The sequence below is a fragment of the Talpa occidentalis genome, unplaced genomic scaffold (assembly GCF_014898055.3).
Source record: "Talpa occidentalis isolate TD23 unplaced genomic scaffold, MPIMG_talOcc4v2.1 talOcc4.7, whole genome shotgun sequence".
NCBI classification, from domain to species: domain Eukaryota; kingdom Metazoa; phylum Chordata; class Mammalia; order Eulipotyphla; family Talpidae; genus Talpa; species Talpa occidentalis.
This window is the reverse complement of record NW_023605083.1, coordinates 74,002,206-74,026,784: the sequence shown is the minus strand read 5'-3', so window position 1 is coordinate 74,026,784 and position 24,579 is coordinate 74,002,206. Positions and strand designations below refer to the sequence as shown.

Genomic DNA, 24,579 nt, shown 5'->3' with positions numbered 1-24,579 from the left:
GCATTGTGCATGCTGCCCACAGTTCCTACAATTCACCCATGTGGCTGGTGAAGAAGCTCGATAATTCTTGGCATATGACTGTAGATTACTGTGAGTTAAATAAAGCGGTTTCCCCCTTGCATGCAGCAGTGCCTTCAGTGGCATACCTGATGGGTCGTTGAGCTCCAAGCTGGGCACATATCACTTTGTAGCTGATCTAGCTAACACTTTCCTTTCCAATGCTATCGCATCAGAGTCAAGACCAGTTTGCCTTCACGTGGAAAGGCTGGCAGTGGGCATTCACTGTGTTTCCACAGGGACAGCGGCATAGCCCTACACTGTGCCATGGGCAGGTGGGAGGTGATTTGGCCCAGGGGAGAGGCCATCCTAGATGCACTTGTACCATATGGGATGTGCTGCTTACACTAAACAAGAGGAGTAGTCAAGGCAGCCTGGCTCCTGCAGAGGTGTTGCTGTCTCTTCTCCCGTCCAACTGCAAATACAGATTTCAGACCTACTATGAAAGCCTGGGTTCTGCTGACAGGGCAACATTTTATTGCCAGCCCAGCCTGGGTTGGACCAATGACAAACTATGAACTGGGTATGGCAATGGGCAGTAAAATCTCCCCACATGTACTGGGTGGCCCTGGGGGATGCAGCCTGGAGGCTGATCTACAAATAACACCTTGGGTAACTGGGTAATGGCTTCCACAGGTAGGTGTTACCCACCCTGGGGTGGCAAATAAGAGGGAAATCCTAAAGGGAACATTTGTGTTAACTTTGTAATCTGTTAAGAGCTCGCTTTTCTTGTTGCATGTAGAGCCCTCTACCTCTTTGCTGGCAAAGTGTGTGTGGTATTCGAGACCTGGGAGGCCACTGTTGCCAGCTATGTTGTGTTTTCTGACAAAAAAATTGGCTTGTATACTGCTGGATGGGAGAGATCTGCCATTGTGGGTGTCAATAATTTCTTTGTCTCCACTTCCCCACTGCGACCCCCTCTGCCCCCCCACCCCGCCAGGTTGGTATGCCCTAACACCTTAGTGTACTGGGCTTAGTTGTATTTTTTTTTTTTATTAGATAATAAATTTTATTGTTATATTCCCCATACAATTGCAGCGCCCCCATTCTGACCCCAATCCCTCCCCTCCCGCCCCTGCCCCCCTAAAAGTGTCTCTGGTTCATAGTTTTTTGTTGATTTTGATTTTCACTTTCTTATAGTTATTCATTTTCCTGGTCCCTTATTTAAGTTTTCTAGATTCCTGCTATGAGTGAGACCATCCGGTATTTTTCTTTTTCTTTTTGGCTTATTTCGCTGAGCATGATCCCTTCCAGTGCCATCCATGTTGCTGCAAATTGCATGTGTTTATCTTTTTTGAATGCTGAGTAATATTCCATGGTATATATGAACCACATCTTCTTGATCCAGTCATCTATTTTTGGGCATGTGGGTTGTTTCCAAAGCTTAGCTATTGTAAACAGTGCTGCTATAAACATAGGGGTGCAGGTGTTCTTTGGAATTGATGTTTCTGTGTCCTTTGGGTAAATACCTAGGAGTGGAATTGCTGGATCATATGGAAGCTCTATGTTTAGTAGGTCCAGAAATCTCCACACAGCTTTCCACAGTGGTTGGACCAGTTTGCACTCCCACCAACAGTGCAGAAGAGTTCCTTTTTCTCCACACCCTCGCCAACATTTGTTGTTGCTAGTTTTTTTAATATGTGCCATTCTCACTGGTGTAAGATGGTATCTCATGGTAGTTTTGATTTGCATTTCCCTGATGACAAGTGATGTTGAACATTTTTTCATATGCCTGTTGGCCATTTGCATTTCCTCTTCAGAGAAGTTTCTTTTTAGCTCTTCTGCCCATTTTTTGACTGGATTATTTTCTTTGTTGTTGTTGAGTCTCATCAGCTCTTTGCAGATTTTTGTGATCAGTCCTTTATCATTAGTGTTGGGTGCAAAAATGTTCTCCCAGTTGGTGGGGTTTCTCTTTGTTTTTGTTGTTGTCTCTTTTGCTGTGCAGAAGCTCTTTAATTTGATGTAGTCCCAGCTGTTTATCTTTGCCTTCACTATCACTGCTTTGGGTGATGTGTCTGTAAAGATGTCTTTGATGTGCAAATCACGTAGTGTTTCGCCTATATTTCCTTCTATATATTTTATGGTTTCAGGTCTTATGTCTAATTCTTTAATCCATTTTGAGTTGATTTTTGTGTATGGTGTGAGGTAGTGGTCAAGCTTCATTCTTTTGCATGTAGCGACCCAGTTTTCCCAGCACCATTTATTGAACAAACTTTCTTTGCTCCAATGCATAGTCTTTGCTCCTTTGTCAAAGATTAGTTGACCATAAATCTGTGGGTTTATTTCTGGATTTTCTATTCGATTCCATTGGTCTGTATGTCTGTTCTTGTTCCAATACCATGCAGTTTTGATGATTATGGCTTTGTAGTAGAGTTTGAAGTCTGGGAGTGTGATGCCTCCATTCCCTTCTTTTTTTTCAGGAGAGCTTTGGCTATTCGGGGTTTTTTGTGATTCCATATGAATTTCATCAATAATTGTTCTATTTCTTTGAAGAATGACATTGAAATTTTGATTGGAATAGCATTGAATCTGTATATTGCTTTTGGAAGGATGGCCATTTTAATAATGTTTATTCTTCCAATCCATGAGCAGGGGATATCTCTCCATTTCTTTGTGTCTTCTTCTATTTCTTTTAACAGTGTTTTATAGTTTTCTTTGTATAGGTCCTTTACCTCTTTTGTTAGATTTATTCCCAAATATTTGATTTTTTTTGTTTCAATAACGAAAGGGATGGTTTTTTTGATTTCTTCTTCTTCAGATTTATTGTTTGTGTATAGGAAGGCTACTGACTTTTGCGTGTTGATTTTGTATCCTGCCACTTTACTGAACTGATTGATGAGTTGAATTAGGTTTTCTGTGGAGTTTTTGGGGTTCTCTATGTATAATATCATATCGTCTGCAAATAGTGATAGTTTGACTTCTTCTTTTCCTATTTGGATTCCTTGGATGTCTTTCTCTTGTCTTATTGCCCTGGCTAGGACTTCCAGTATTATATTGAAAAGCAGTGGTGAGAGTGGACATCCTTGTCTTGTTCCAGATCTTAATGGAATTGCTTTCAGCTTTTCACCATTGAGAATGATACTGGTTGTTGGCTTGTCATAGATGGCCTTTATGATGTTAAGGTATGTTCCTTGTATCCCAAGAATTTCAAGGGCTTTTATCATGAATGGGTGTTGCACTTTGTCGAAAGCTTTCTCAGCATCTATTGATATTATCATATGGTTTTTATATTTCTTTTTGTTGATGTGTTGGATAACGTTGATTGATTTTCGGATGTTAAACCATCCTTGTGTCCCTGGAATGAATCCTACTTGGTCGTGGTGAATTATCTTATGGATACATTGTTGGATTCTGATGGCTAAAATTTTATTGAGGATTTTTGCATCAGTGTTCATTAGGGAGATTGGCCTGTAGTTTTCCTTTTTTGTGTTGTCCTTGTTCGGTTTTGCTATTAGTATAATGTTGGCTTCATAGAACGTGTTTGGTATTGTCCCTTCCTTCTCAATTTTTTGGAAGAGTTTGTGAAGGATAGGCACTAATTCGTCTCTGAATGTTTGGTAGAATTCATTTGTAAATCCATCAGGTCCTGGGCTTTTGTTTTTGGGGAGGTTTTTAATTACCATTTCAATTTCGCTAATTGTAATTGGTCTGTTTAGGTGTTCTATTTCTTCTTTATCTAGCTTTGGGTGATTGTAGAGTTGTAGGAATTTGTCCATCTCCTCTAGATTGTTAAACTTGTTTCCATATAACTGTTCATAGTAGTTACTGATTATTCTTTTGATTTCTGCTGTGTCCGTTGTGATTTCTCCTCTTTCATTGATGATCCTGTTTATTTGTGCTTTCTCCCTTTTTTCCTTTGTGAGCCTGGCTAGGGGTTTGTCTATTTTATTGATTTTTTCAAAGAACCAGCTCTTGGTTTCATTGATCTTTTGGATTGTTTTTTTAGTTTCAATTTCATTTATTTCTGCCTTGGTTTTTATTATTTCTTTTCTTCTACTGGTTTTGGGGTTTTTTTGTTGTTCTTTTTCTAGATCTTTGAGCTTCGAGATTAGGTTGTTTCTTTGAGTTCTTTCTTGTTTCTTGATGTGAGCTTCTATTGCTATATATTTTCCTCTTATTACTGCTTTTGCTGCATCCCATACATTTAGGATATTGGTGTCCTCCTTGTCGTTCAATTCAAAAAATTTTTTAATTTCTTCTTTCATCTCCTCATTAGTCCAGTGGTCTTCCAGTAGTGTGGTTTTTAATCTCCATGAGGTAGGAAAGTTCCTTGCCTTCTTTTTATGGTTTATTTCTAGTTTGATGCCTTCATGGTCAGAAAAGATGGTTGATATGATTTCAATCTTGGTGTATCTGTTGATGTTTGTCTTGTGCCCCAGTATGTGATCGATCCTGGAGAATGATCCGTGTGCGCTTGAGAAAAATGTGTACTCCGTTTTTTTGGGGTTTAGTGTTCTATAGATGTCTGTTAAGCCCAATTGCTCTAGGTCCTTATTTAGAGCTTTGGCTTCTTTACCTGTTTTTTGTCTTGTTGATCTATCCATTGTTGATAGTGGTGTGTTGAAGTCTCCCACTACGTATGTGTTTCTCTGATGTCTGTTTTCAGAGAGGACAACAGTTGTCTGATATATTTTGGTGCTCCTTCGTTTGGTGAGTATATGTTAATGAGTGTTATTTCTTCTTGAAGTATTGTCCCCTTGATCATAATGTAGTGACCATTGGGGTCTCTTTTTATCTTTTTGAGTTTGAAGTCTGTTTTATCTGATATAAGTATAGCTGTTCCTGCTTTCTTTTTTGGTCCATTTGCTTGTAGGATTGTTTTCCATCCTTTAACTTTGAGCCTATTTTTATCTTTTGTAGCTAAATGTGTTTCCTGGAGACAGCAAAAGGTTGGGTTTTGTTTCTTAATCCAGGCTGCAACTCTGTGTCTTTGTATTGAAGAGTTTAGTCCATTTACATTTAGAGTTAATATTGATATGTTAACATCTGTATTTGCCATTGTGTTTGTCTTTCCTTTGATTTTATTTATTTATTCTTTTAATAACTTTTTTTTTTTTGGCCTTCTTTCATTGTTATTCGTCCTCTGAGGTTCTGGCTTTAGGACTCCTTGTAGTATTTTTTGGAGTGGGGGTTTAGTTGCAATGAAATTCCGGAGTTTCTGTTTGTCTGGGAAAGTCCATATTCTTTCTTCAAAGAGGAAGGAGAGCTTTGCGGGATAGAGTATTCTTGGTTGGCATCTGTTTCTTGGAGTCTGTTGACTATGTCCCTCCACTCTCTCCTTGCCCGTAGTGTTTCTTCGGAGAAGTCTGATGTCAGCCTGATTGGCTTTCCTTTGAATGTTATATGTTTCTTCCCTCTTGCCAGCTTCATTATTTTTTCCTTGTCCTGGATTCTTGGGAGCTTTACTATTATGTGTCTTGCTGTATTTTTCCTTTCGTCGTGGAAGTTTGGTGTTCTTCTTGCTTCTTGTATATCAATTTTCAGCTCCTCCTTCACATTTGGGAAGTTCTCTTCAATTATCTCTTTGAATATTTTCTCTGTTCCTACTTCTCTCTCCTCTCCTTCTGGTATTCCTATAACTCTTATATTTCCTTTCCTCATGGAGTCAGATAGTTCCCGAAGTCTTTCTTCATTCTTTTTCCTTCGTACTTCTCTTTCCTTTTCTGTTTTGGTTCTTTTTATTTCTGTGTCTTCAAGAGTACTTATTCGTTCTTCCATTTCATCAATTCTGCTTTCATTGCTTTTCCCAGAATTCTTTAGTTCTTCCATTAATTCTTTGATCTCCTGCATTTCTTTTACTTCCCTCTTTAGGGACTCAATTTCATTCTTCTGATCGTTGATTATTTTTCCCTTATCATTGTTTTCCTTTATGACTTCTGTCAGTTTTTTAATCACGGCAATTTTAAATTCTCTTTCTGGAAGGCTCAGAAGTTCTTCCAAGTTACTGTCGTTGCCATCTGGGGGCTGGTTTTCTTTTTGTGGTGTGCTTTTTCTCTGGAGAGTTGCTAGGTTGCGTGTGGTTCTTCTCCTCCCTACTGTCTGTTTTCTAATTTGCCGTATGCGTTGGGACACTGTGTAGTTGGGACTGGCAGGCATCTTGGGTGGGCTTCTCTGCTCCCCCCTGGTTCCTCCAGGAGTCATCTGTCAGTTTCAAGCAGTCTTTACTGGAGAAAGGTCCCTGTTCTAAAATGCCGATGTGGGGACACACTCCCCTGTGCGCCTGGTCTGCCCCGGCGGTGGGTTCCTGCTCCCCCTCTGGGCTTGGACTGCAGGCCAGAGGGGTTCTGGCGTGGGCGAACTTCCCCCGCTCACCTCTGGCTCCTGAGGAAGCCTTCTGCAGGTAGTCTTTACTGAAGAAATGTCCCTATTGTATAATGGTGATGTGGGACACACTCCCTGCGCGTCCGGTCTCAGGCACACTCTTCTGCACGCTTGGTCTGCCCCGGCTGTGGGTGCTCGCTCTCCCTGTGGGCTCAGACTACTTGTTCGGAAGGGGCCCGGTGTGGGCTAACTCCCCAGCTGGCCACCAGCTGCTTCAGGAGCCTGTGCTGGCTTCAAGTCGCTAGGTGGCGCCAGAGATCTCTCCTGGAGCCCTTGGGGAGCTGATTTTCCACCCCGTGGGACAGGGAGCAGAGCAGGGATGGTAGGGTACACCTCAACGGCTTTGGGGTGCTGTGTCTGCCTTGTGCCCCACCGTCGTGGGGAACCCACACCCCTAATTTCGTGCCCCGGGTCTCAGTTCCAAAGCCCTCAGTTCCAGGATGCGGGCTGTAGCCCAGATCAGTGGCGCGGGAATGGCGCCTTTTGAATCCCGCTCCCCTGCCTGGGCGCCTGGTTCCTGCTCACTCCGGGAGGGCCTCCGCGCGTCTCCCCGCAAGCCTAGGTCGCAGGCGCGGGGACCTGGGCAGCTGCGATCCGATCCGCACAATCCGCGCCGCTTTCCCCACACAATCCCGCTCCGCGTCTGTTTTTCCAGCGCGCCACTTTCCGCGCAGGCTTACCTGGCGGCCGGGGCTGTGTGCTGGGGCTGGTCTCCTCCTGGGCGGGGCTCTCTTCAATGGCGCCAGGAGCTCACCTCCACGGCGGATCCTGCGGGGGTTCTCCACAGCTCCCGTTCACAGGGTGTGGTGGCTGCAATAGTTCCTTTCCACTCACAGTCCCGCTTGCTGTGTCCTTTGTTCTTGTTGGCAGTTTTAGTTTGTTGTTTCCTCAGAGAGCAGACTTTTTGACCTACAGCTGGTATTTACCTCCACCGTTGGCCTTAGTTGTATTCTGTTGTATTCAGTTGCATTCTGTTATAGTTTGTATTGCTTTTGCATTTTTGGGTACAGTGTCACACACTCCTCTCCAAGAGAAACTTGTGGAAAATTAACTTGTAGATTGTACTATGAAAAAAACATGATGGGGTGGAGTGTAAGAAAAATGAGTTAATCAGGTGTAGGGGCAGGATGGGCACAGGGCAGGATCTCTATGACTGAACAGATGGGTGAAGGAGGAGTCTTGGAGCCCTCAGTGGCTTTTTCAGGTACACCACAGGCAGGGGTGCTGGAGGGACAGGAGACTGGTAGGCCTTCTGGACCCCCAGCAAGTCTTCATTCTTCCTGGGCTTCTCGGCATTCTCTCGCAGCCATGTCCTCTGTTTGTTCTCCTCTCATCTCATCTCTTTTGTTCTCTCGCTCTGCTGTTCCTCTCTTTTGCTCTGCTGGTGTCCCCATGACACCACCCTTATAAGCCCAGTATCTCAGCCCAGGTGTATCCACTTACATATGCCTACACCCCACTCCAGGTGCCCGCCATCAGGCATGCATTCAAGATCACAGATCCATCATCAATCCTATTGGCGGGAGGGCAGAAAAGCCTGATAATTTACCTATCTAACATCAGGGTATTTTTCACCTTCCAAACAACAGACAGCCTATAACCTTGAAATGTTATGTTTTCCACCTTTCAGACATCCAGCAAACAACAGATGGGCCTTGCATTCCCAATGATGTATCAGGTGTGTGTCTGTGGGCACTTAACAGTGTGAAAGGAGCTGGGAGGCTCAGCTGCTGTTCTGATATTGTTATTCTGCCTCTTAAGTCTCTCTGTCTCTCTCCCTGCCTGTGTGTATAGTGCCCTATTTCTGCATTAAAGGCCTGCAAAATCCGCCTAAGTCTCCAAAATTCTCTTTTCATCTGGGAGAACTGATATGAACCTACGTATCCTGGGATGGTTATACCAGAATATATTTGGGCCTTAATCATTTTATAATGTCCATCTCTAACTGTAGGGTAAATGATTGTCAGGCTTTTCTGCCTACCCACCATTGGCATTGAACGCATGCCTGATGGTGGGTACCCCGATTTTGTTACATTGTTATATTCAGTTGTATTGTTTACTTTTGTGAGCTATGGCTGCAGTATCTATATTCACCATGGGAAAACTTGTAGAGGCTAGAGAGCCCAGAAAGAGTGAAGACTTGCCTGGGGCTGGGAGGGCTGCCAGCTTCCTGACCCGCCCTGACTCCCCTGCCTGCCTTCTACCAGATTGCTGCACTATATGTAAGCTCAATAAAAGCCTGAGAAGCCACTGAGGGCTTCAGGATTCTCCTTTACCCATCTGCTCGGATCGTAGAGAAACTGTGCTGTGCCTTCCTGGCACTACACTAACTCATTACCCTTTAAAACTAGAATTCTATTTTATCTGACTTAAGTAATTCTGTTCCTGAATTCTTTTGATTACCATTTGCTTATACCATTGTTATCTAGCCTGTTGCTTTAAGCCAGTGTTTGTCTTCAGTAATAAGATGAATTTCCTCTCAACAACAAAAGGTTGGATGTTATTTTGTGATTCATTCAGTTGCTCTATACCTTTTAACCATTAAATTCAATGGTTATACATTGAACTGAATTGAATGTATATATTGAATTCAATATATATATATAGTTATTTTATTGTTTTATTTTTATGTTTCCACGGTTTGTGTTTTTATTTTCATTTTTTGTATCTTGCTTTTGTTTTCATTTCCATTGTCTTATGTGTTAGTTATATAGATTTTTATTTGGGGTTATACTGAGGTTTATATATGATGATCTTAAGGTCTTTTGAACAGCTTAATCTCAAACTTGTCCACTCTCCTCCTGCATGTTGTGTGATTGTCGTATGTTACTTTTCGATGAAATTTGTTGTTGTTGTTTTACTAGTCCCTTTAGTATATTTCAAGAACAACTTGGTGGCAATGTATTGAAGGCCTCTATTGTATTTTTTTTAAGATTTATTTATTTATGCATTTAAGAACTGGGGTACAGGCTAGAGATGCAGGAGGTGAGAGGGTTCACCAGAAAGAGTGGGGAGCAGAACAGGCAGACTGACTGAAATACACTGCTGAGGGGAGCAGTGGCCAAGACAGGAGAGGTATGCAGTGCCATGTGGTAGCTCCCTGGCCAGGAATTGAACTCGTGCTGCAGTGACTTTGGATTGCTTCATAGTGCTGAGCTTAACCCCTTGTGCCATCAGGGAGGCCCCCTCTACTGTATTTTTATATTCAGTTATGATTTTCTTTAAGTCCATTAATTCTGTTTGAAACATTGTTTATCCCTCTATTCTAGTTGTATTTCTGCCTATACCCAATCATTGTTTTTTTTTTTTTTTTATTTCAACAACCATAGTTATGACTGTTACTTCAAACTCCTAATCAGGCAAGTTACAAAGTTCTGCTGGATTTGGACTTTTATCAGGTTTTTTGTTTGTTTTATTATTTATGGTATGCGTCTTTGTTTTTTCACTTTTAGTTTTGTAAATGCAACATTTATGTGTTGCAGAATATAAGTAGGTTGTGTACCCAGGACACTTTAGTGTCTATTGCTTCATAAAATAATGCCCCTAGACCTGTTTGGATGAGAGTTCTAGTGCAAGCAGCAGTAGGAAGCAGTAGTTGCAGCAGCAGGTAATTGTATTCAAACAACTAAGGTGCTGCAGCTGCCTGCATTGGGTGGGGAGGGGTCTACAAAGATCCCTGCCCCTACCCACCACCCTCAGGCTAATTCCTCTATCAATGTGTTCCAAATAATCAAATAACCCCAGGCTAGCTAGCATCAGCCTCTTATCTCTGGTTCAGTACTGTTTTGTAACCAGTAGTTTTTTTCACCCATCCATTCCTCCCCGCCCCCCTTTCCCTCCCCGCCCCCCACCCCCCCCAGTTCGTGGTTAGGGAAAGCAGGATAAGAGCTGCAGGTTTTCACTGCAGACATCCTGCTGTCTTGTTCATGATTACAAGGAATGAAGGCTGTATGTTTCTCAGGGTTTGAACATGTTTTTCACAAAAGACTTCCTCCCCTGAAGACCTCACTGAACTCTCTATATTTGTAGCAAGAAGAGGGAACTGTGTTTGTGATGGAGTCATGGCGTGGTTTTGATAGGGGGCTAGGGAGGAAGGGAAGGCAACACATCTAGCATAGGTATCTGCACACACACACACACACACACACACACACACTATGACTAATGATCTGTTTTCTTTAAACTAAAACTCTTGCTATTAGATTTCTGCCCTGATGATGTCCCAATGAATGCCAGACATTGATGCTATAAGAAATTAACCAAGCAGGCCAGGATGTAGCAAGGTGAAGATAACTGGGAACCTGATATCAAACTCTGGGAGATGAGTGTGAAGAATACCAAAATATCAGCTGTATTGAGGGGCTGTTTTCTTATGACTGTCTTTGTTTAACTCATTATAAAAGGACCAGCTTGAGGGCCTGCCCTGGTGGCACAGAAGTTGAGTGCTGGGCTGCGAAGCTGCCCGCAGCCTCTTCAGTGCCGGTTTGATCCCCAGTCTCTGGCGAGGGTCCCACATGGCACGAAGACCTCTCCTGCCGCCTGCTGCTCCCCTCAGGAGTGTATCTTGTCCATCTGCCCATTCTGCTCCCCGCTCTGGCTCTGGTGAATTCTCTCACCCTCCCGCGCTTCTGACTGTACACAGTGTTTGTATAAATAAATAAATCTTTAAAAAAAAAAAAAAAAAGACCAGCTTGAGATGAGATGGCAGAACAGTTTCTTCAGGCTGGTATGCCCACCATTCTCTCAGATCAATAGCTAGAGATCTGAAAAACAAAAGCACTTATAGATTCAATTCTTATCTCTGTTTATTGGCTTTCTGGTATTGACAGGTGGCATAACCCAGGCCTATTCCACTAACAGTTTGTTACCTTCAACCTTCAAGTACAGAGCCTTGTGCTGAGGTGTTTGCGCCTGTTGCCATGGTCTGGGTGCATTAAACTCTGGTTAATGACAGTTAACCATATATCGTTTTTATCTCAGTTTTGGCCTTGGGTTGGGTGAAAAGGTGTTTTTGGTAACATAGCTACCAGCACTAGGGAAAAGCCTCTTGTATAGAGGCACAGTGAGTCAATCTAGACTGGTTTGCCCTCCAACTATTCACATTCTGGATGCCCAAGCTCAGATCCCCTGCTGGTAGTCACCAAGACTGCTGTCCTCAAAAGCTCCTGTTTAGGGGTCTCGGGTGTTTCACTCCACCACTCTGACTGAGTGCCTGGTTACTATCTGGCAGAATAGCATCTGCTCTTGCATGTGCTGGTCTGATACTCATTGCACTGCCATCAATCTCAGATCCCCTACTCCTCTAGTTTTCTGGACATAGAACTCCATCCAACTCACCAGCTACCTGAGCATCTCTCTTCAGTGTAGTCTCCCAGCATCTAAAGTCCCTGATGTGGGCAGTCAACAAAAGAAAACCTTCATATTGCAGCTTCCTCTCTGTTGGAGACCCCTAAGGTGTGAGGTCCTGGGACAGGGGTCATGACTGGAAGACTGGTCAACATGGGCTGGAAGACTGGCCCTTGTCCAGACCATGATGTCCTTTCCTGTGTTCCTGTGTAAGCAAAGCTAAGAAAGATTAGAAAGGGAGTAGAATATAGTTGATAACGTGGAACCTTGGCAGTGAATTGTGCTAGTGAGACACAGGGCAAGCTAGGGTTATTAGGCAGTTTCAGGGACAGTGCAGGAGGGGACCTCTGAAGAATTTAGGGAGGCTTCAGAGATAAGGACAACCAAGGGAATGTAACCAATTCCACTGGGAAAAACAAACATCCCAGGACCATTGTTAACAAAATGGGAAAAACAAACATTCCAGAACCACGGACAATATCCAGGATGGTCCGGGTTTTTTTTTTAGGTGATAAAGATAAAGTGTGGAGATGCTCTCCCGGAAGACTAGGCCATAAAAATAAAGATGTAACAAATGGGGAAAGACAAACCTGTTAGATAAGGAATGTGAAGATCCCCCACTCAGTAGCAAATTGAGAGAGACAGCCGAGAACTGACCAATCACAAAGAGACTGGTGGAGCTTTAGAATAATCAGGGAAAGAAAGTATATATTCCCTGAGACACGACTCCACTTTGGCTTCCTTGCCCCTCCCAGGCCTGGTTCCCTGGCCTGGGAGTCCCACTTTGTTTCTGTTCTTTTTCTCCTCAATAAACTTTTTCTTTCTATAAACGAACCTGCCTCTTCTCACTTGCTTGCCTGAGCGTCTGCGAAGTTCCTGCTGCGGCTTCGTGAGAGACACCAGCCCGTGGGGGTCTAGTGGCTGGGGCTCAGCGCTGCCCTGCAGCCTGGGATCCGTTGCTGGCTGGGAGACTAGGCCTGACAATTCCGGTATCTCTAGGACAAGGCTAAATACTAAAAGAATGATTGATTGTTTAGTAACTAACAAGTAGGGGCGGGGGTGGTTTGTATCAATAAAAATGAGATGCACCGGCTCTTGGGACACTTGAGCTTGAACGGAGAAACCTTGTGTCCCCTGGGTCTCGCTTCTCTTAAAACTCAATTTTGTGCCTGTCATTTCTTTATTCCTCGGTTTGTCGGATTCCTTTCCTCACCCTGTTCACTGGAGCTGGTCTGCGGCACCTCTCTTAGGTTGTACTGCCCTGATAACATTCCAAACACAGTAATACATCACTATTTCCTATCCTCCCTAATGTGTCGCTTCTCTTTATGTTCCAAGTGGTGAGCCAGTTGTCTTACAGGGACTGTTGTATTTGTTTATAACTGTTGTGCTGTTTATAATTTGGCCTGTTTTGCAACCTTGCTGGATTACTGAGGTACATTCCCTTTATAGCTAATGTTGGGAGCTTTTATCATGAAAAGATGTTGAATATTGTCAGTATTTCTGCATCCCTCTTGAGGATCATAAGCGTTTATCCTTCATTCTACATCACCGATGTGATGTATCACATTTATGGAATTGTGTGTATGTATAAAGATATATAGCACATATATATAAAATATATATTAAGGCACCTGGTAGTGTTTTGCCAATACAGGCTTCCCCCTTCAGGTGTGTAGTCATCTTAACATTCTTACCACAGAGCACCCATAGCATAGTCCTCTTCCCTCCTCTCCCCTTTCACCCGCCCCCCTTGAAAGCTGCAGATTTATGATCAGCTTTCAAGGGTTGGTTTCAAATTTTGTCTTTCTCTGACTCATTGTTTTCTTGTTCTATATCCCACATATAAGTGACACCGTCATTATTTCTGGCTTACTTCACTTAACATAATAACTTCCTGCTCTATCCATCTTGCTGCATATATCATGAGTTTAACTTTTCTGATTGTTGAGTAGTTAGTAGTCTACATCAGGAAGCATTCTGGTATCTCAGGAATAAATCCCATTTCATAATAGTAAATGATATTGCTATTATAGCATATGACCCATCATGGTATATAATTCATCATAGTATAGTATCACATAGTACATGTTCTTTTGTTTGCTTTTATTTTGGTGAGGATTTTTATATCTCTGTTCATTAGGGAAATTGGTCAGTAATTTCTTGTGCCCTTTCTCTTTTTTTAAATTAATCTTTTTTATTTTTTACATCATTGTTCATTTTTAAATAATATTTTCTTCCCCCCACCCCCTCAGGTGCCGTCGCCATAGAGTTTCCTTCACCAGTGCACCCGTGCACCATCACCTCAGTCCCCTGTGCTCCTCCCTCCCTCCCTCTGACCCCTCTCCCTCCTCCTCCCCTGCAGGATGTCTCTGATTTATAATTGTCTGTTTTTGCTTTGTTGTGTTTTGTACTATCATTATTTTTTTTACACTGATGTCTTATTTGGTTTCCCTATATTCCTGCTATAAGTGAAACCATATGATGTTTTTCTTTTTTCCTTCTGGCTTATTTCACTGAGCATAATTCCTTCTAGCTCCATCCACATTGCTGCGAATGGCATGAGTTAATCTTTTTTGATTACGGAATAATATTCCATTGTGTATATATACCTCTTGTGTCCTTTTCTGATCTTATAAAATGAAATTGTAAGTGTTCCCTTCTATTTAATTTTTGGGAAGATTTTGAGAAAATTTTTGTGTTAATTCTGGTGTAGATTTTTTTTTTTTGGTTGGGAATTTTTTGTCATCGTTTTATTTTATTTTTAAAAAAGATTTATTTATTTATACATACAATAACTGGGGTACAGGCCAGAGGTGTTGGAGGTGGTGGTGCGAGGATTCACGGAGACAGAGTGGGGAGCAGAACAGGCAGATCTACTGAAATACACTGCTGAGGGGAGCAGCAGGCAAGACAGGAAGGGTCTGCTGCACCATGGTCAGGGATCAAACTCGTGCCCCAGTGGCTGGTGAAAGCTTGATAGAGTAGAGACTTCAACCCCTGCGCCATCAGGGAGGCCCTTGTTACTGTTTTAATGTACTTATCAGTTATAATATTTTCTGTTTCTTCATGATTCAGACTTTATAAGCTGTATAATTTTAAGAATTTGTAATTTCTTCTAAGTTATACAGTATGTTGGCTTGTAACAGTTCTTAGCAGAACCAGCTCTTTGTCATCCTGGCATTACACCATCCCATTTCCTTTAGGCTTTTCCTGTAACAAGAATGCTTGTATTAGACAAATTAAATTTTAGGGCAAAGTCTGTAGAGAAAAGGAAGATCATACACCATATCCTGGCATTAAAATAAATCACAATGAGGGCCTCCCCAGTGGCGCAGCAGACTGGGCACCATGCTGTAGAGGTGACCACGGCCTTTGCAGTGTGGGTTTGATCCCGGCCAGCCGGCTGGCAAGAATCCCACATGGCATGGCAGACCTCTCCTGTCATGCCTGCTGCTCCCCTCAGCAGTGTATTTCTGTCGTCTGCCTGTTCTGCTCCTTGCTCTGCCTCCAGTGAGTCCTCTTACCCTCCTGTGGCTCCAGCCTGTACCCCAGCTCTTGTATAAAAAAAAAATCACAATGAATGACTTATTTAATTAAATTACTTATGTAGAATTAAATTAACAATGGTTTACTTAATTGAATGACCAGATCAACTAGACAGATTTAACTAAGTAAAACAATTTAAGTCACATAAAGTATTTTCTCTGACCACAATTTAATCAAATTGGAAATCAATAACAAAGCTCTCAGTACTATGCACAAATTTTTAAAATGTTATTGGTTAATGGGTGAAGAAAGGAGTCACCTGGGAAATTAGAAAGTATTTTGAATACTTGTACCCCTATGTTTATTGCAACACTATTTATAATAGTAAAACCTGGAAACAACCCAAATGCCCCAAAATAGATGACAGGATCAAGAAGATCAAGATATATACACAATGGAATATTATTCACCAATCAAAAAGATAAACTCATGCCATTCACGGCAACATGGATGGAGCTAGAAGGAATTATGCTCAGTGAAATAAGCCAGAAGGAAGAAGGAAAAATATCGGATGGTTTCACTTATAGGAGGAATATAGGGGAACCAAATAAGACATCAGCGGGTAAAATAATAACAATACAAAACACAACAAAACAAGAACAGACAATTATAAAACAGCCATCCTGCGGAGGAGGAGGAGGAGGGAGAGGAATCAGAGGGAGGGAGGGAGGGACTGAGGTGGTGGTACATAGGTGCATTGGTGAAGGAAATTCTATGGGGACTCAAACTAAGGGGGTGGGGGGAAGCAAACATTGTTTAAAAATGAACAGTGGGGCCTCCCCGGTGGCGCAAGGGGTTAAGCACAGCACTATGAAGCAATCCACAGCCTCTGCAGCAATCCACAGCCTCTGATCCCTGGCCGGCCAGGGAGCAAACCGCATGGTTGATCAGACCTCTTCTGACTTGCCCGCTGCTCCCCTCAGCAGTGTACCTCAGTTGAGCTGCCTGTTTTGTTCCCCACTCTGTCTCTGGTGAATCTTCTCACCCCTTGCACCTTTGGCTTGTACCCCCCAGCTCTTGTATGCATAAATAAATCTTTTAAAAAAATAAAAATGAACAATGCTTTAAAAAATAAAAAATACATAAATAAAATTTTTTGACAGTGTCCTAAGAAGATTAGCATACGTTCACAATTTGTTCCAGATCTTCTACTCCTAGTGTTTACCCAAGAAAGGAAAGCATAGGTCTATGCAGTTACCTATACATGAAGGTTCATAGTAATTTCATTTGTAAAAGGAAAACACTGGATCTAATCCAGATGCTAAATCAATATATGTAACTGAGGTAAAAGTGTAACTAGTCTATTTCCATAATATGTAATACTGCTTACCAATAAATATGAGTAAACTAATGGGATATAAATGATGCACCAAGATGAATCTCAAAATTGTTAAATACCGGATGTTCTCACTCATAGCAGGAATTTAGAAAACCTAAATAAGAGACCAGGAAAAAGACTAATCAATACAAAGTAAAAATCAAAATCAACAAGCAACTATAAACCAGAGGAAGGACTAGAGTCAAAATAAAGGGGGGGGTGCAATTGTATGAGGAATATAACCAAAATGAAAATGCATACATTGTGCAAGGATGACAAATGATGTAAGAATTATATAAAATAAAATATTATTAAAAAATTATTAAGCTAAGTGAAAGAAATGAGATCAACAAGAATATATAATAGTCTTTGTGTAGAATGCCAGAAAATGCTTACTGATCTGTAATGATGGAAAAAATGTGATAGCCGAGGCAAAGGACAAGGGCAGGAGTCTTTTGAGAAGTTATCAGGGGCGGATGGAGAGAGAGATTCAAGATCTGCTCTGCCCGCCTCAGCTCACCACAGCTTTTATTAGCAGAAACAAGAAAGTTACAAAGTAAGATACAGGATAAGCAGAAATACAGAACAATGATTTATTTTTTTTCTTAGTATTTATCACTGTTCTGACACGTACTCACTGCCAAGGTTCTGTAAAATCAAATTGTTCTTTTCTCATGCTCAGTTTCACTGACACAAGAAAGGACATCGTGATCTGGACAGTCTTAGGGCCCATGTTGCCCAGTCTCCCGGTCACAACCTCAACGGCCTCTTCTCTCAGCATTGCATGTACTGGGGGTCTCCAACAAAAATCAGTGATGATTGCCTGGTTTGTCAGGGGACAGAAGAAAAGAAAAATTGTTGAGGAGCACTAGGAATATTTTAGGATGATGGATGGTTTTATATGTTAATACTTATGTCAAATATCAACATATTGTTTATGCACAATTTAGTATACATTAGTCAGTTCTCTTTAGGAATGAAAGAATGAGAATTCTCATTGAACTGACTCTATGTTATTTTATTTTCAAGTGCTTCAGAGAGATGGTGTGGTGGGGGACAGGTGGTAGTCACAACTGTGATGGCTAAATTGGTCCAAAGTTCTGTTTGAACTCAGTTGAATGAAACTATAAAAAAAATCACTTTGCTTGAGAGTAACTTCTTTTAAAAAGAAGTTTGCCTTTTGATCTCAGAAATTACTCAAAAATCTAATTCTGAACATTAATCTTGGTCAGAGTGGTTAGATAGTGTTCTGTGAGGTCTGAATAAACTGTGGAGCTTATCCCCCTGGGTGTGTCACAGTGTACTCTAAATAGGGACATTTAGCACCACCTAATGAAAAGTGGAACTGAGCAGTGAGGGGAAGCTAAGAAAGACTTGGGAGACGGGACTTAGAAGATTTGGAGGAAGCATATGGAGCAGAGAGACATGTGAAGAAGCCATGCTTGTGCTTGCTTTTTGGCCTTGTACTTGCACCAGGGACTTGGGGGACATAAAAGAAAACACTTGGAAGAGACATGGGTGAGAGACCTTTGGGGAGGCTGAAAATGGCAACCTTTATCTTAACTTGTACTTTGATTATTCTCCTTTTCTTCCAGACCTCCCTTGTCCCTTCTGCCCCTTTCTTCTGGTTCCCACCAGAGGGTGCCTTAGACTGTGGCAAACTTATGGGCCTCAGTGCCTGGTTTTGGGTCAGTCCTCTTTGGGCATTTATCCATGAGGGGATGGGTAATTTTGCGTGTTTCATCAGGAAATTATTATCCTTTCTTTTCTCTCTGCTATGCACACTAGCTATACTGAAGTTTTTTTTCTATTAAAGATCTTGCACACTAAGAATATGCTTTCTCTTTGTGTGGCAAATGGCAGAACCCATTTAGAACATGCAGGTTTGGGAATCTTGGGGTGCCCCTCTAAAAGGTCTTATCATTTTTTTCCCACATTTTATTTAAATTTTATTTTTTATTTTTTTAATTTTTTTATTTTTTTAAAGATTTATTTATTTATTTATACAAGAACTGGGGTACAGGCCAGATTCGCAGGAGGGTGAGAGGATTCACCAGAGAAAGAGTGGGGAACAAAACAGGCAGACTGACGAAATACACTGCTGAGGGGAGCAGCGGGTAAGACAGGAGAGGTCTGCCACACCATGTGGGATTCTTGCCGGCTGGTGGGGATTGAACCGGCGCTGCAGAGACTGCGGACAGCTTCACAGCGCTGCGCTCAACCACTGCGCCACCGGGGAGGCCCGATATTTTCTTTCTTATAGTTACTCTTTTTCCTGGTCCCTTATTTAAGTTTTCTAGATTCCTGCTATGAGTGAGACCATCCGGTATTTTTCTTTTTCTTTCTGCCTTATTTCGCTGAGCATGATCCCTTCCAGCTCCATCCATGTTGCTGCAAATTGCATGTGTTTATCTTTTTTGAATGCTGAGTAATATTCCATGGTGTATATGTACCACATCTTCTTGATCCAGTCATCTATTTTGGGGCATTTGGGTTGTTTCCATAGCTTAGCTATTGTAAACAGTGCTGCTATAAACATAGGGGTGCAGGTGCTCTTTGGAATTACTGTTTCTGCGTCATTTGGGTAAATACCTAGGAGTGGACTTGCTGGATCATATGGAAGCTCTATGTTTAGTAGGTCAAGAAATCTTTCCCAGCTTCTTCCTTCTAGGCACTTCCTGCTCTATGACACAAGGACAAGGAAATTATGGCAAGGACAAGGAAATTGGGAATTACTCTTAAAGCTATTATAGACTGAAAAATAAAATATGTGCTTCTTAAGTTTTGAAGAATTGCTTAAAATGCATAGACAATCTTATGTAGTTATTTAATTATTCATTAATTATTTAGCTCTATCTGGTGAATGCTTCTTCCATAATTAGTCTTCTTTAATGTTCCTAATATAGGGATTAGATTTTTTGATTATTAATGCATAGCTATGAAACAGACGGAAACGTAGAGTAGAACAAATTAGGATGGAAGTTTCCTGGAATTGGAGGTGGAGTCAGAAAAGATTATCAGCCAGTGGGGACTGCAGAAAGGATTATCAGTCATGGAAGGCTAATCTAACCCAAACCCAGAGCAGTAAATTCCACAGTAATTTCAGTAAAGGACTTTATGAAAGAGCACCACTTGCTCTGGCAAAATGTAGCTCTCTGCCCACAGGTGTCTCTTGCAGGTGTTTCTTTCTTAAATCTGCCCCCTTTCACAAAGCAGACATTGTCCTTTAAGATTGCCCATCTGTGCCCATATATGTCTTTTCCTTAGGAAACTTGCAGCATGCTGATGAAGGAATGTCTGATGAATTCTTCCTCAGAGGGACCCAAGAACCCCACTCACTGAACCCTGTCATCTGAACCGCCCCCCCCAAAAAAAAAAAACCATGCAAGTTGCAAATGGACCATCCTGTCATCCCTTATTTTAGTGACCTATGGGTGAGTTGCATATGGGTGAGGCATGAATCTTCTTGAGGAAAAATTCCTTTCCAGTTGTGAACCTGTACTTTTGGACTACATTAGACAGGCATAGGATAGATATTACCATTCCATAAGGAAGACATAAAAAAAGAAGGAAGAGTTGAGTCCCAAGAGAGTCTAAAACCTAGCAAGGCAAACTCCATGAGATCTCAACTCTTTAGAATAATCCTGTCTCAGACACACTGCAGTGGCAGGATTAGCCACAGCTGGCTGGGTGCTGCTTCCACTATGGCTTTTTGCTATAGTCCCACCAGGGTCACAGATCTTGGGCCTTGCTTATTCTGGGGCTCTACTCAGTAAATGTAGTGCTTCAGAGCTCAAGTGAGCCTCACTTGTATGCCTTTTTTGGCATGGGACCCTAGGCCTAGCCCTGCTTATCTCAAAATCACCATCTGGTTCTCCTTCCCTTTCCATGAAGGATAGCACGTATTCACAGCCTCCTCAGTCACTGCACTTTCTGTTTCCTTTTAGTCCCAGTTGGCAGTATTTCTGCTGGTGTAATCACATCTCTATTTCTGGATTTTACTGAGATGGTTTATTAAGTGCATGGTTGCATCCACACTTATCTCCTTATCAAGTGATCAGTCTGCCACTCCCTGAGGTTCTCCTCAGAGCACAATTTCTCATTTTTTGGTAAGATAACCAGGCCAATACTCCCCCAGATTTTTATGTTTTGGTTGCTAAAAAATTCTTTTTTCCTCCATATATCACCTCTCACCTTTATTTTTTCTAAGTCAGGAGGAACCAAAGAACTGTTAACACTGAAGTCTCCTCAGCTAAAGTGTGGTTGTTTTTGTGGTGGGAAACCTATGGTGATTATCCCTGAGTGGAGAAATATTATATTGTGGGGAAAAAACCAAGGCTGTAAAATAATAAGTATTATTAAATATCATTAATAAAAATATAGAAATAAGGAAATAAAGAAATTTCCTCAGCCAAATATCCAGCTTCATCACTAGTAAATTCAACCTCCCACAAAACTCTAGAAAATGAACATAATTCAACCGAGTTCCTGGCCTCTTGCTCATAAGGATAGGCTTTTCTCCATCATCCAGTAACATTTTCCTCATTTCTAATTGGGGCTTCATCAGAAGGATTTTCACCATCCATGTTTTTACCAACACCAATATGCATGGGTTCATATCCATTTCTCTATATATGAAACCATCGTGGCCGTATAGGTTCTTTCCACTAACTCTATAGGTTCATTTCCTATGCTTTTATATGAATCCTGCTGTACTGGCTTTCTCATATCTTTATCCATATAGATTAACCTCACTGAGCTATCAGAGTTCCTATCCCTCTCCCTATATACGAACACTGATGACTTTGTGTGTTCATAAACATATTTCTACATATAAATCCTAAGGGATTTGTAGGGTCATATCCCTATCCCTGTATACCAGCACCATGGAATACTGTGTAATCATATCCCTATCCCTATATAGGAGCCCCACAGGGTAGGTGAGTGCATATTTGTATCTCTATACATGAACACCATGGATTTGTGTTGGTTTACAACCTTATTCCAATATGTGAACCCCAAGGGACTTTGTGAGTTCATATCTCTTTCCCTATATATGAACCCCTTGGTGCTAGGTGGATACACAGCTATATCCCTATAAGTGAACTCCAAGGGGCTGTGTTGGTTCATATTCACATTCAATATATGAACCCCACGGGGTTATGTGGGTTCACATCCCTATTTCTATTAATATATTTAACCCCATGGATCTATCTTTTTATATGAACCCCATGGGCTGTGTGAGTCATAACAATACTCCTCTTCATGAACCACACATAAGTCAGTGGGTTCACATCACTGTCCCCATATATGAGCCCAATGGATTGAGTATGTTATACCCCTCTGCCTATATGTGAACCCATGGAATTGGGCAGGTTCATATCCCTAGCCTCATATTTGACCCCCATGAGGATGTGTGGTTTCATAAATCTATCGCTATATATCAACCCAGTGGGGCATGTGGGTTTATAGCCATATACCTATATGAACACAACGGACTTGGTGTTTTCATATCTCTATCCCTATCTGTGAACCTCACATGGCTGTTGGGCTTATATCCCTATATATCAATATGAACCTTATGGGGCTAAATGGTTTTTTGTCCCATTCTCTTTTTATAGATCCTCACACAGCTGGGTAAATTCTTATCCCTATTCTTATCTATTAACACCAAAAGACTGGATTTTTTTCATATCTATATCCATATTTATGAAACCCACCAGGTTGGACAGGTTCATAGGCCTGACCCTATATATAAATGCAATGGTGCTTTGTTGGTTTATAGCTTCATATCTATATAAGAACAACACCAGGCTAGGGGTTTCATTTCTGTGTCTTTATCTGTGGAGTTCACGAGACTGTGTGGGTTCATATCCCCAAGCCTATATGTGAACCCCACAGGTCTTAGTGTGCTCATGTCCACATCCCATGGTTAGTTCTGGCAGTAAAACATTGCCAGTGTGTGTGTGGGTGTGGTGGAGCTGGGCGGGGGCAAGGGAGGGGGCAAGTCACTGTGAGTTCTAACCTGTGCGTTCACAATTGTAAGTCACTGCTCAGGCTCAGGTAGCAATCACATTGTGGTTTATTAACAAAGGAGAGCTTGAGAAGAAGGAAAGAGTTTCTAAGGCCACAAGTTATTGTCTCACCCCAGATAGTATCTGCAGTGTCCAGTAGTCCAAAACAAAGGCTACTTGTGCAAGACAGCAATGTTCCTATGACTGGAGCCTGGAGATGGCACACCAGTAAGCAGTGGGCCAGGATCTAACTCACAGTGGCAGCTGGAGGTGATCACAGGTGGGACTGCTGTGGTGACATCAAAGTAGCCCACAGCAACAGATTGAAGGCTGGGTTGGACAGCACCATATGCCAGCCTGGACAGTGCTAGATTCAACAGCACCAGGAGGTGGTGCCAGGTGATCAGAAGTAGACAGTTCTCAAAGGTAGTTGAACACAGGTCATCAGTGCCACTCACTGGTCAGCAATGCTGATCAGTAGTGCCTGTCAGCACCAGTCACCAGGAGGTGATGCAAGAGACAGCACCTGTTATAGCTCTTTGTGAGATGTTGGTGTACACTGGACTGGGCTGATGGTGCTTTTTAATGTCAGAAGCATGGCTAGAGGCAAGTGCAGTGGCCAGGTCTCTGTGAAGGTCTATGGAGGTCTTGAACTCTTCAGAGGTCTATGGCTGTCTGGAAGTCTGGAAATACTGAAGTCCCAACAAATCTGTCTACAAAGGATCTGCAGCTGTCTGCTCAGTGCTTCTCTTCTGAAGCTGCTTGATGAATAACCCTTGGGGTCCCTGATTTTCAAACCCGATTGGACTGTTTTTGATCCTAGCTGTTTGATTGGTGTCAGTTAATCACTGATCACATAGTTTCATTTTAATTCCTCAATGGACTCAAAACCTTGAATGGAACTGGGGAGAGCTCAAACCTAATTGGTCCATGAGAGCTCTAGCCTGACTGGTCCATTTAAATCCAGAAACCGTATTCAAAAAGGAGGCCACAGCCACCTTTCAGACCTGGTCAGACCAAACCTATACTGAGCTTGGGACAGGCTTATAGGCAGTGGGCTCAGGGAATCCGTGGTCAGAGCCAATTTTAGTGGGGCGAGAGGCTCACTGCACCTGGCACCCTTCAGCCAGGCTGGGTGTGGAGGTGCAGGGGACCCTGCGGCAGAGTTCAGACACAGGTCCAAGCAGCTCAACTGTAGACTATCACTCAGTGCCCACCATGTTGGCCCAGCACAGCAAGGGATTTTCTCCCATGGCAGCCAGAGTGGAAGCTACCTCCACGAACCCAGATGTGCCTCCAATCAGTCTGAACCAGGAGCCATGGGGCTTGGGGTTTGCCTCCACTGTTGAAGCCCTGTGGCTGGCCTGGAGGCTGCTGCAGCACAGCCCAGGCCAACACCGCTGGAGCTCTGTGCCAGCCCACAAACTGCACATGCTGGGGCAGGGCAAGGAAACCACTACTGCTGATGGAGCAGCATGGGAGCTTTGGAACTCAAACCCACTGGCACTGGGGCTGGCCATCAAGTCTGGCTCACTGAGGTGGGCCTCAGTGAAGTCTCCATACCTGTTTCAACAGGACAAATAACTGATCATGGGACCTGTTGTACCTGCTTGAAACTGAAACTAAATTTACGCAGACACGAGGGGACATCACCACCTACATCCCTGGGAGTAATTAAGAAGAAAAGAATAGTTGTCTTGTGTGTTGTCCATTCAGGAGAGCTGCCACCCCTGTCCCTGCATTGCAGACACCAGACAAGAGGTCTCAAAGAAAGGGAGACACCTGTCTCTGCATGGTCACCAAATTTGTTAGAGTTGTCTGGCTTTATTGATATAATGAGAATAATTTAGAGAGAAATACAATCAAAGGTTCAAGCAAGCAAATTTAATGTGAATCTCAGAAGAGGAGAGGGACAGCAACTGCCCTGAACCACACACTCCACCTAAGAGCAGCAGCACTCTTAATGTTATCAAG

At 42.4% G+C, this 24,579-nt stretch overlaps 1 protein-coding gene across 2 annotated transcripts in view; it reads left to right on the top strand.

Moving 5' to 3' along the window:
* Positions 1 to 24,579, top strand: part of FAM240B (family with sequence similarity 240 member B) — a 132,261-nt gene that overhangs the window by 34,876 nt on the left and 72,806 nt on the right. Inside the window, exon 1 of one of the 2 annotated variants that reach the window (XM_054689122.1) lies at positions 8,517 to 8,600. The exons of the other annotated variant lie outside the window; for it this stretch is intronic. The gene's annotated coding sequence lies outside the window, so the exon portion shown is untranslated. Of the gene's footprint in view, positions 1 to 8,516; positions 8,601 to 24,579 lie in introns of those variants that run through there. 2 annotated transcript variants of the gene reach the window in all.